The sequence below is a fragment of the Xiphias gladius genome, chromosome 13 (genome assembly GCF_016859285.1).
Source record: "Xiphias gladius isolate SHS-SW01 ecotype Sanya breed wild chromosome 13, ASM1685928v1, whole genome shotgun sequence".
NCBI lineage: Eukaryota > Metazoa > Chordata > Actinopteri > Istiophoriformes > Xiphiidae > Xiphias > Xiphias gladius.
Window position 1 is genome coordinate 12,026,910 of NC_053412.1, and position 8,379 is coordinate 12,035,288.

The window sequence follows — 8,379 nt, forward strand, 5'->3', positions numbered from 1 at the left end:
GCCATTAAACAAGCGACATTAAACACAAAACTTCCGGTTAATAACTTCAAAGTAAAACATAAAATAGCCGCCGATGTGACAGTATAAACTGCATTTAAGGACCTTTTTTTTTTTTTTTTTTTTTAAAGAAGGGCTATTTTAACACTACAGCAAAAAAACACAGGAGAGAATTACACTTCCATACATTCACATACAGATGTTGCATGATGCAAATAGGGGGATTCTTTAAGCAGCGATATTCCTTTTCAGGGCTTAGTTCATAGCCATGTAACTGTTTTCAGACAAATACACATTTTCAAGTATGTCGCTATACAGTCACATCGCTTTTTCCATGTACTTACATTCTTCAAATCCGTTCTGTTGTCCCTTGACATTTTGAATGCGTTGCAATATTTGTATCTATAAAATCTGAGTATTTACATATTGTGTTTTTTTTATCTGGTTTCTATCTACTGTTTGCCTAAACGATCAAATTCCACTGGGACACAATTTTATCTTATTCGACAGGAGAGCGGTATAAAACGATGAAATGCCCGAAGACCCGAGCACTACCACCAAGCAGCCTCCATTCTGAAAGGCCAATCCCTTCACTTCCGGTGTTGTTTTCGTCGATGGACGCAGCTCGGAATGAAGAAGGGGGAAGGGAGAAGCAGACCGCTGAGCTTTAAAATGGGGAGTCCGAAAACAGGGATGAGGGAGTCGGGGCTGTGGGCGGTCCCCCACTGCGGTTGAAGGAAATCGAATAAAAATGACTAAAACGCTGGGAGCAGGGAACTGGTTGACATACCGAAAATACCGAAATTGCCATAGATACAGCTCCGGGGATGCAAGTGGAGATTTCGAAAACTTGCGAAATAACACAGTAGATGTGGTGGACACGGGAAAGGGCTCCACCTGGTGGTTGAGTTACTATCAGCCCTTCTTCACACTGGGCCCAGTAAGTGTGAAATTGCCTGGGGAAGGTTACTTATATATTATTATCTACTGCATTATAAGATTGTTAATACTGATGCATTAAAGTGTAAGTAGATTTTATGGTTGTAGCTGGTCAAGGGGGAGGTAGGTGCAACTTTCTATACAGTCAAATAGTTTAGTTCCCAACGTAGGGGTCACGTCGGTTCAAAGGGTCATGAGATAAATCAGAGGGGTTGTGAGATGACTGAGTAAAAAGTACAATATTTACATGAAGTAGAATAGAAGTACAAAGCACTAGAGAGTGAAAATACTCATGTAAAGTACAAATAATTATCCATAAGCACAGTTTTGGAGTTCATGTACTTTCCACTACTGAAAAACGGTTTTAAACGATATCTATAGCACTAAAGTGGTGCTGAAATCAGGACTTACGGTTGTGGGAGTGGGCAGAATAAAGCAGGTTAGACGGGTCCAGGTTCATAAGTTCCAGTTGCTTTTGCAGGTGTATGGGAACACTCAAGGCCAAATGGTCACTCGCACAAAAAATCTCGAATGGAGAGCTTGAACATAGTTCTGGGGAAGCCTAAACTGGGAGACGAAGAAGAAGGAAAACGCGGTTTTAAAAACGACATCGTGAAAAAGTCAACCAATTGACACTCAGAGATGTTCCCTTGCTGGGGGTTTTTGTTGAACTGGCCCTTTAACATTGTGTGGCCCTCGCCACATTCAGTCGATTTCCGTGACTGTGGCAGCAGCCCTGACGTGTACATTGTTTTACCAGCAGAGGTCAGCACAGATCTGATCTCATCTCTGCAGGCGCTGTGGCTTCGCTGTGTGTGGGGGGATGGCGGCGAGTCCTCCCCCCTCTCTTCCCTCTCTAGTCAGAGGATATGCTGCCTTCTGCTGCTGTGATGGAGAGCAGCTGCAGGAGGCGACGCAGTCCCGGCTTTAGGGGGGGGCAGAGCTCAGCCGGGAGGTACCACAAATATGCATAGGCCCTTACATGCACGACTACTGCTTTTATTCAAGGATCAGTCTTAAATTGTTCTTTCGGATGAATCGTTCTTTAGGAGTTAAAAAATGATTCACATTGAGGACAGTGCTGACGCTGGCACAGCACTAAAACGAAGTGTGAAGCCGGGATGAAAGCTTTTTTTTTCTTTTACATTATACATGCTGTCAAGAAACACCCTGCATGGGCGCATCTCAGCAAGCTGAACTGTCCGTAAGAGCCCCACTGCTGGAAGAGGCTGACTGTGTGCCATTTCCCCAGCCAGTCCCCAGACAGCCTCAGTTGAGTTCTGATGAAAAGCGAGTGTAATTCCTCCAGACAGGGCCTGAGTCTGTCGGGATAGCCTGAGGCGAGCAGGGGAGACTCTCCTCGCAGGCTGTGTCTGGGCGCAGACAGGCAGCTCTCACCAGGGGCATCGGGATGAGGCGGGTGAGGTTCAGCTGTAGGGCAAGGTGCTGACTTGCTTGTTTCTGGACCCAAATCTCAGCTAGGCTCACTTTTCCCCCCTCCTAGATCTTCTTACGCTCACCATAGCCTCCAGGCCGAAGTTGTGGTGCTTACTTGAAAATAAAATGCACACTTTTCGAGCGAGCGATAGACACGCACATGCAGGCAGTGAGGTGGCGGCGTTTGCATTAGTCATGCGGCGAAAAGGAGCAGGGGTGTGTGGAGGAAGAGGAGCGGACCTCTTGAGATGAGTAAGCACAGCCCTACACTCAATTTACTGTGTGATTTATGAGTTCATTTCCTGCGTGAAGTTCTCAGCGGGGGTGAGGTGGTATATCTTTCCCAGTGTGTGTAGCAGTGGCTCCACTTCCCAATCCCCCACGAGACCCACTGTCACCACTCCGGGCCTTAGTGGGACTATAAATAATGGCCGCTGTAACAAGTACACATTGAACATAGAGGGAAGAGGATGCCTAAACATCTTTATTCATTGAGGAGGTTCTTATCTTCCCCTTCAGAGGACCAGATGGATTCAGACCACTCTGCATCCTGAAATGCTTCGTACAGTTGTGTTTCCTGTATTCCTGCTCTCTGATAAGCATCACGAGATATTTTGAAGGATCGGATGATAGAGAGGTGAAAAGAGACCTTTGGTACGGCTGACTTTCCCGTGTGTCTTGTGTGCACGTGTGCAAGTGTGCACACGCAATTTTGAATCAAGGTGAGACGCATTCAAATATAGTGCCTTATATCCTTCAAAACAGTTTAAGAAGATGCGACTTCAAAGGGAGGGGTGCAGAGAGAAAGGTTGCCACAGCGACTCGCGTCACATTAACAACGACTTTCTCAAAAGCGCTTGAGTGCTACTGTCAGGAGAAAAAGATAAGGGAGATTTAAAATGTCTAAATTAAAACCAATCAGAGAAAGAATTAAAGGGAAATACAAGACACTCTGGTGTTTGAACTTCCTCCTCGCGTATGCAATTACTGTATCATAGTTAAATGAAATAGGACAGCTATTTAGCTTTTTGTCTCCAGTAACTGAATGAATTGCTTTTCATTGCATTTTTCCACACCACATTAAGACCCAATCACAACACAGAAAACAAGCGAAGACTTGCCTTCCACGCCGGGGAGTCTGCCGTGTTGCCCCGGTACACCTGGGTCCGGAATTGTGGATCTACTGAGTATGTTGAGTTTTTGAGTATTTGGTGTTGCGGGTCACTATCACATGATGTGCAGGTATTAAGGTGGAAGTAAAGCAATATGCTTAATTTTCCTCTTAAAATATTAAGCTGTAGACTAAATAAAGTTGATAACATATAAAATATTTACTGGCCTTGCTGTGATAATTATGTTGATGCTACATGTGTATTACTTTCACAGTAAAGAAACAAAAATCGACCAACTCATATGGATGTTGTACAATAACACATATAAGAAATGACCTGGAGACGTTAAAAATATTGAATAAATATGCCAAAATATAATAAAATTTTAATTAACAGTCAGAGGCACTAAATGTTGTCTAACTATCAAGTTTTAGCAGTGAGAATAATATCCACAGGCTAACTAGCACTGAGTCTCTTCTGGCTCCGCAGTGGTGCAGCTCTGACTCTGGTGCATTAACGAACCCGGCGAATCCGGAGGCCCCCGCGCCGTCTCTTCAGCTTTTTGTTTTTTTTTTTTTTTTTTTTGACATACAGGCTACAGTTTGGCACGCACAGGAAATATCAAGGACAGCAAGTATGTACGAGAGCCGGTATCAGCGGTAGCTAAATCGAGTCGCGGAGGGCTCGCGGCTACGGTAAGCCCCAAGGGGAAAGCACGATTCTGTCAGTCACCACCTGCACTGGTTGAAGCAGTCTTTTACAACTCTTTGTCGCACCGTACTGACTGAGTTTGTAACACTATTTAACATTGTAATGCTTCCATTTGTGTGACTGGCAGGTGCAAGAGAGGGTGTTCTTTTTTGAAGACAGAAACGCCGTGTCAATGCCAAAATGAAAAACAATCTACTTTCCAGTCACAGCTTTGGAATGGGCCACGTGCGATGCTTATGAGCACCGACACCGGCAGATGGCAGCCATTACAGCCAGCCATTCAGATTTAAACAGATGCCTTCCGGGCTAGGCAGCTGGAGCGACACTACGTCGCCATGTACTTTTAGTTACAGTTTGGGATTGACCGTCTCAGTTTTAAGTGAGGGATTGTGCTGCAGACTGATGTAGAAACAGACACTTGGCTAAATTCTTTGTACGTGTTGACAGCTAATTCGTGTTAGTTAGCTTTTCTTAGTTGGATGTCAGACTATAAAATGGACGAGTTTTGCAGTGCATGACGTAACCGCTCGTCACTTTGTTTGTCCTGTGTTGTGATGTGATTTTAATGTTGCAGGGAAAATTTGTCACAATGAAAAACAAAAAGCGAAACAATTGCCCTTTGATATATGTTTTCCATTCAATTATGACAGTAAATGCATACATAAAAAGAAAAATATAGAACAGTGTATATTCACTTTATTTGTGTGTTTGCTTTCTCTAAGGCATTTTCAATCTTCCATAAAAAAAGGTCTAGCAGGCTTGTGTTAATACTTGCTACTGTGGGAGCATGGCAACGCCAGAATCCAAATCCAGACAAATGGAAGTGTCAGCTCAGCAAGAGCGCTCGCCACTGCCCGAGCAACTTGAAGCCGAGCGGCAATCTAGCCTGCAACTGCCCACCGGTTTTCATCTCAGACACTTTGTTGTCTATTTTCAACAAGGCAGCCGCAGGGGTCACAAGTGGTGAATCAGCCTTGTGGGAAGCAGAGATGAAAGAGCGCTGCAGTGGGGAGGGGAGAAAGAGAGACGCATCCCACCATTTCCTTTCATTGTCCCCTATGAATGTTGCTCAGGTCAGAAGAGGTACCGGCACTAAAGAATTATATATAGCAGACAAATGAGGCGGTTTGCAATGATTTTTTCTTATCCTCCCACTGAGTGAGGAGGCCTGGGCTCTATAGGGCAAATCAGCCACAGCGGCAGCGGTGGGTCCTTTGGAGGGAACACAGGTAATGAAGACCGAATATACGGAGAGAGTAACGTATGATGAATGTCCTCATGGGCATAAAACTAAACTCAGACTTTATTGTAAGACAGTATAAACTCCTGCGTGTGTCTGCATCTTTAGCAAACTCTGCACATTTTCTCTCTGTCATCCGTTATATTCATAAATAGAGTTGAAGTGAAACCGGATCCTCCGGATTCCGAACCAGAAGTAAGAAAAGTTTCTCTACACCATGTTTTTGTGACTCGCTTGATGGGTTTAGATAAGTAAAGTAGTTCTTTGGAAAACAATCTAATAATGCTGTTTATTCAATATTTATGTTATAGCCGCCTTTAACAAACACTATTTCCCATAAGATTTTCACGGGCTAAACATCACGGCTCGTTAAACTGAGCTAATCATCTCCTGGCTCTAGCTACAGGCATGACGGACAGATACGAGAGTAGTATAGATGTTCATCATCTAGCTCTTGATAAGAGAGCAAATAATCCCAAAAGGTTGAACTATTCCTGTAACAGTACTGTGCATTACGTTCTTGTGCCGATCAAGAGGACAAGCTTTTACTTTGTGTTGAAGAAACCGCTAGTTTGAATCGCTGGTTTTCTAGGTGCATCTTCCCACCTTGTGTTCAAAATTTTCCCACATGTGAACGACGGTAAGAACAGCGCTGAAGCGGCTATTAACAGGAACCCAACAAGAAGGGACCTAACTTCCGTCTCACACTTGCTCAAGCACAGCTCCAGGCAGCTAAAGCAGCATCTTGTTATGACATTATTAGCATTTAAAGGAGTCTTAATTTCTACTCCATTGCTCTCCTGATTTCTGACTGGGAGGTTTTAATTATATTGTCCTCTTTGTATTAAGTTGCAAGACAATTAGTGCACTACTTATGCTCTTTCTGCTTATAGATATACCCGTTTTACAGGGAGGACTATTTTCATTTGCGTTATGGTGATTATAATGTTAATACCAACCGTCCACACAGCCACGACTTATGCTTTAGGAAAGTAGTCTAACACTCAAATTTAGTTAGAACCATCAGTGGAAGTCTCTGCCGTCCTTTGGGAAACCCTATCAGAGACTAAGTGTTACTTTTAACAGCTTGAACAAATGAGGAAGAGAGCAGGAAAGAGGAGAGCAGATAACCGTCGCTCTCTTTGAGCTGTGGCAGCCATCCGGTATGGCCTTCTTTGTATTCAGAGAGCAGCTCGTTTTTGTGTCAGCACAGGACAAGAGAAGCACTTAACGTGACATTTAGAGATGCTCAGAGATTCTCTCCGGAGGCCAGAGAGAGGGAGAAAAGAACCAATGATGTTATCGCAGACATGTGTTTTAAATGCCAGGAGGAGTGCTGTGCCAGAGAGCTTTGGCCAGAAAGATAAAAGAATAACCCGGCCTCTGGTCTTGCACCTCTTGCACCGGTTCTGGGGCTCACGTTAAGCTTTGTCTGAAATGATTTCATCTCGTTTCTATCAGACATGATCTTTTAAGGCTTACTGAACAATCTTCTTAGATTGTACATTAGGGCTGCTGTTATCCTTAGAAGAAATCCACACATGCACGGTGCATTTTAAATAGTCGGCCACAGGCTAGGACACACTGAGCTTTATGAGTGGGCGACAGAAGCTTTCTGGCATTCTGAATCTTAACCAGATGGTCATAATACACATCATAACTGCGATTAGAAGCCACTTTTTAAGACTCTTGGTCCCCTGAATAATGTTGGAAAATCTCCTTTCCATTAATACAAGACTAAATGTCTCTTATTGATGCGGGTTTATCCTGAAGGGACCTCCACAACAAGACAGCATGAATATTTAACAGGTAAAGAAAGGTCAGTCTTCTGGTATGGATACTGAGATTGCAATAATCAATCATTATTTCTGTGTGAAATTAGTTCCAATTAAAGTGTGTGTTGCCACTGGATACAGAGCTTTTCACGCAGAGAGTATCAAAATAGTTTTTTAACAAACAAATCCATGTGAATCCATGAACCGGAATATTTCGCAATTCAACTATTCATCGTTCGCCTGTCTCACAAATGTATCTTACTTCATGTGGTCCATGTAAGCATTTGTATCCGTGCACAAAATGCCCTTAGCGTCTGATGCAAGGTCCAGCGGCTCTGCCAACGCCTCCAATAAATCAGGCATTGATTTAGACGTTTGAAGATATAGCTGCATTGTGATGAAGCTGCTACACGGGAGCAGAGTTTAGGAAACAAGGTTGGCTATTCATCACAAGACATGCTACTAATATATCCGGAGAACGTCCACGGACTCCTTTTTTCCATTCGTCTCCGATATGTTGACTCGGTCCTGTAGGCTCCAGGTTTCATGCTTCATCACAGCCTCAGACACCTTGGGGTACAGTTTCCTTAGAAATGGCACCTAATGTGGGAGGAGAGCATGATGGAAGCATCACAATATTAACACTGTCACCGGTGACAACTGGATATTATGGGTAGCTGAGTTGATTTTCCCGGTAAGAGCTGGCGAGAAAGGTGTCTGTTTCCGTTTGGTCTGCGGTAATACCGCCCTTTTGTCTTGGAAAGACATTCATGTCATTTCCCTCATCATATTTTGCCAGTTTCCATCATCTCGAACCACTTCATTTTTGCCAAATGCTCCCTTCCAGACCCCTTTTCTCACTCTGTCACGTGCTTGTATTCTGTGTGTTTACTCGAGGAATAATCCACTTGTACATTTCTCACCATCTTAGGGCTCCTTGCATATTTAAGGCTTTGATGTTTGGTGTCTAATGCAGTTACCTAAGCAGCTTGCCATAACCGGCCGCTCACAGAGATTCTCCCAGCACGCTTCTCCTATTTTCTGCAATGTGTCTGGATTGCGACAATAAAGTATCCTTTTGAAGCCTCTCCTTGCTGCCTCTCAGGCAGGTGTTTTCTGCAGATAATGACTTATTTCAATTCACACCTCACCCACAGAGTGCTGCACG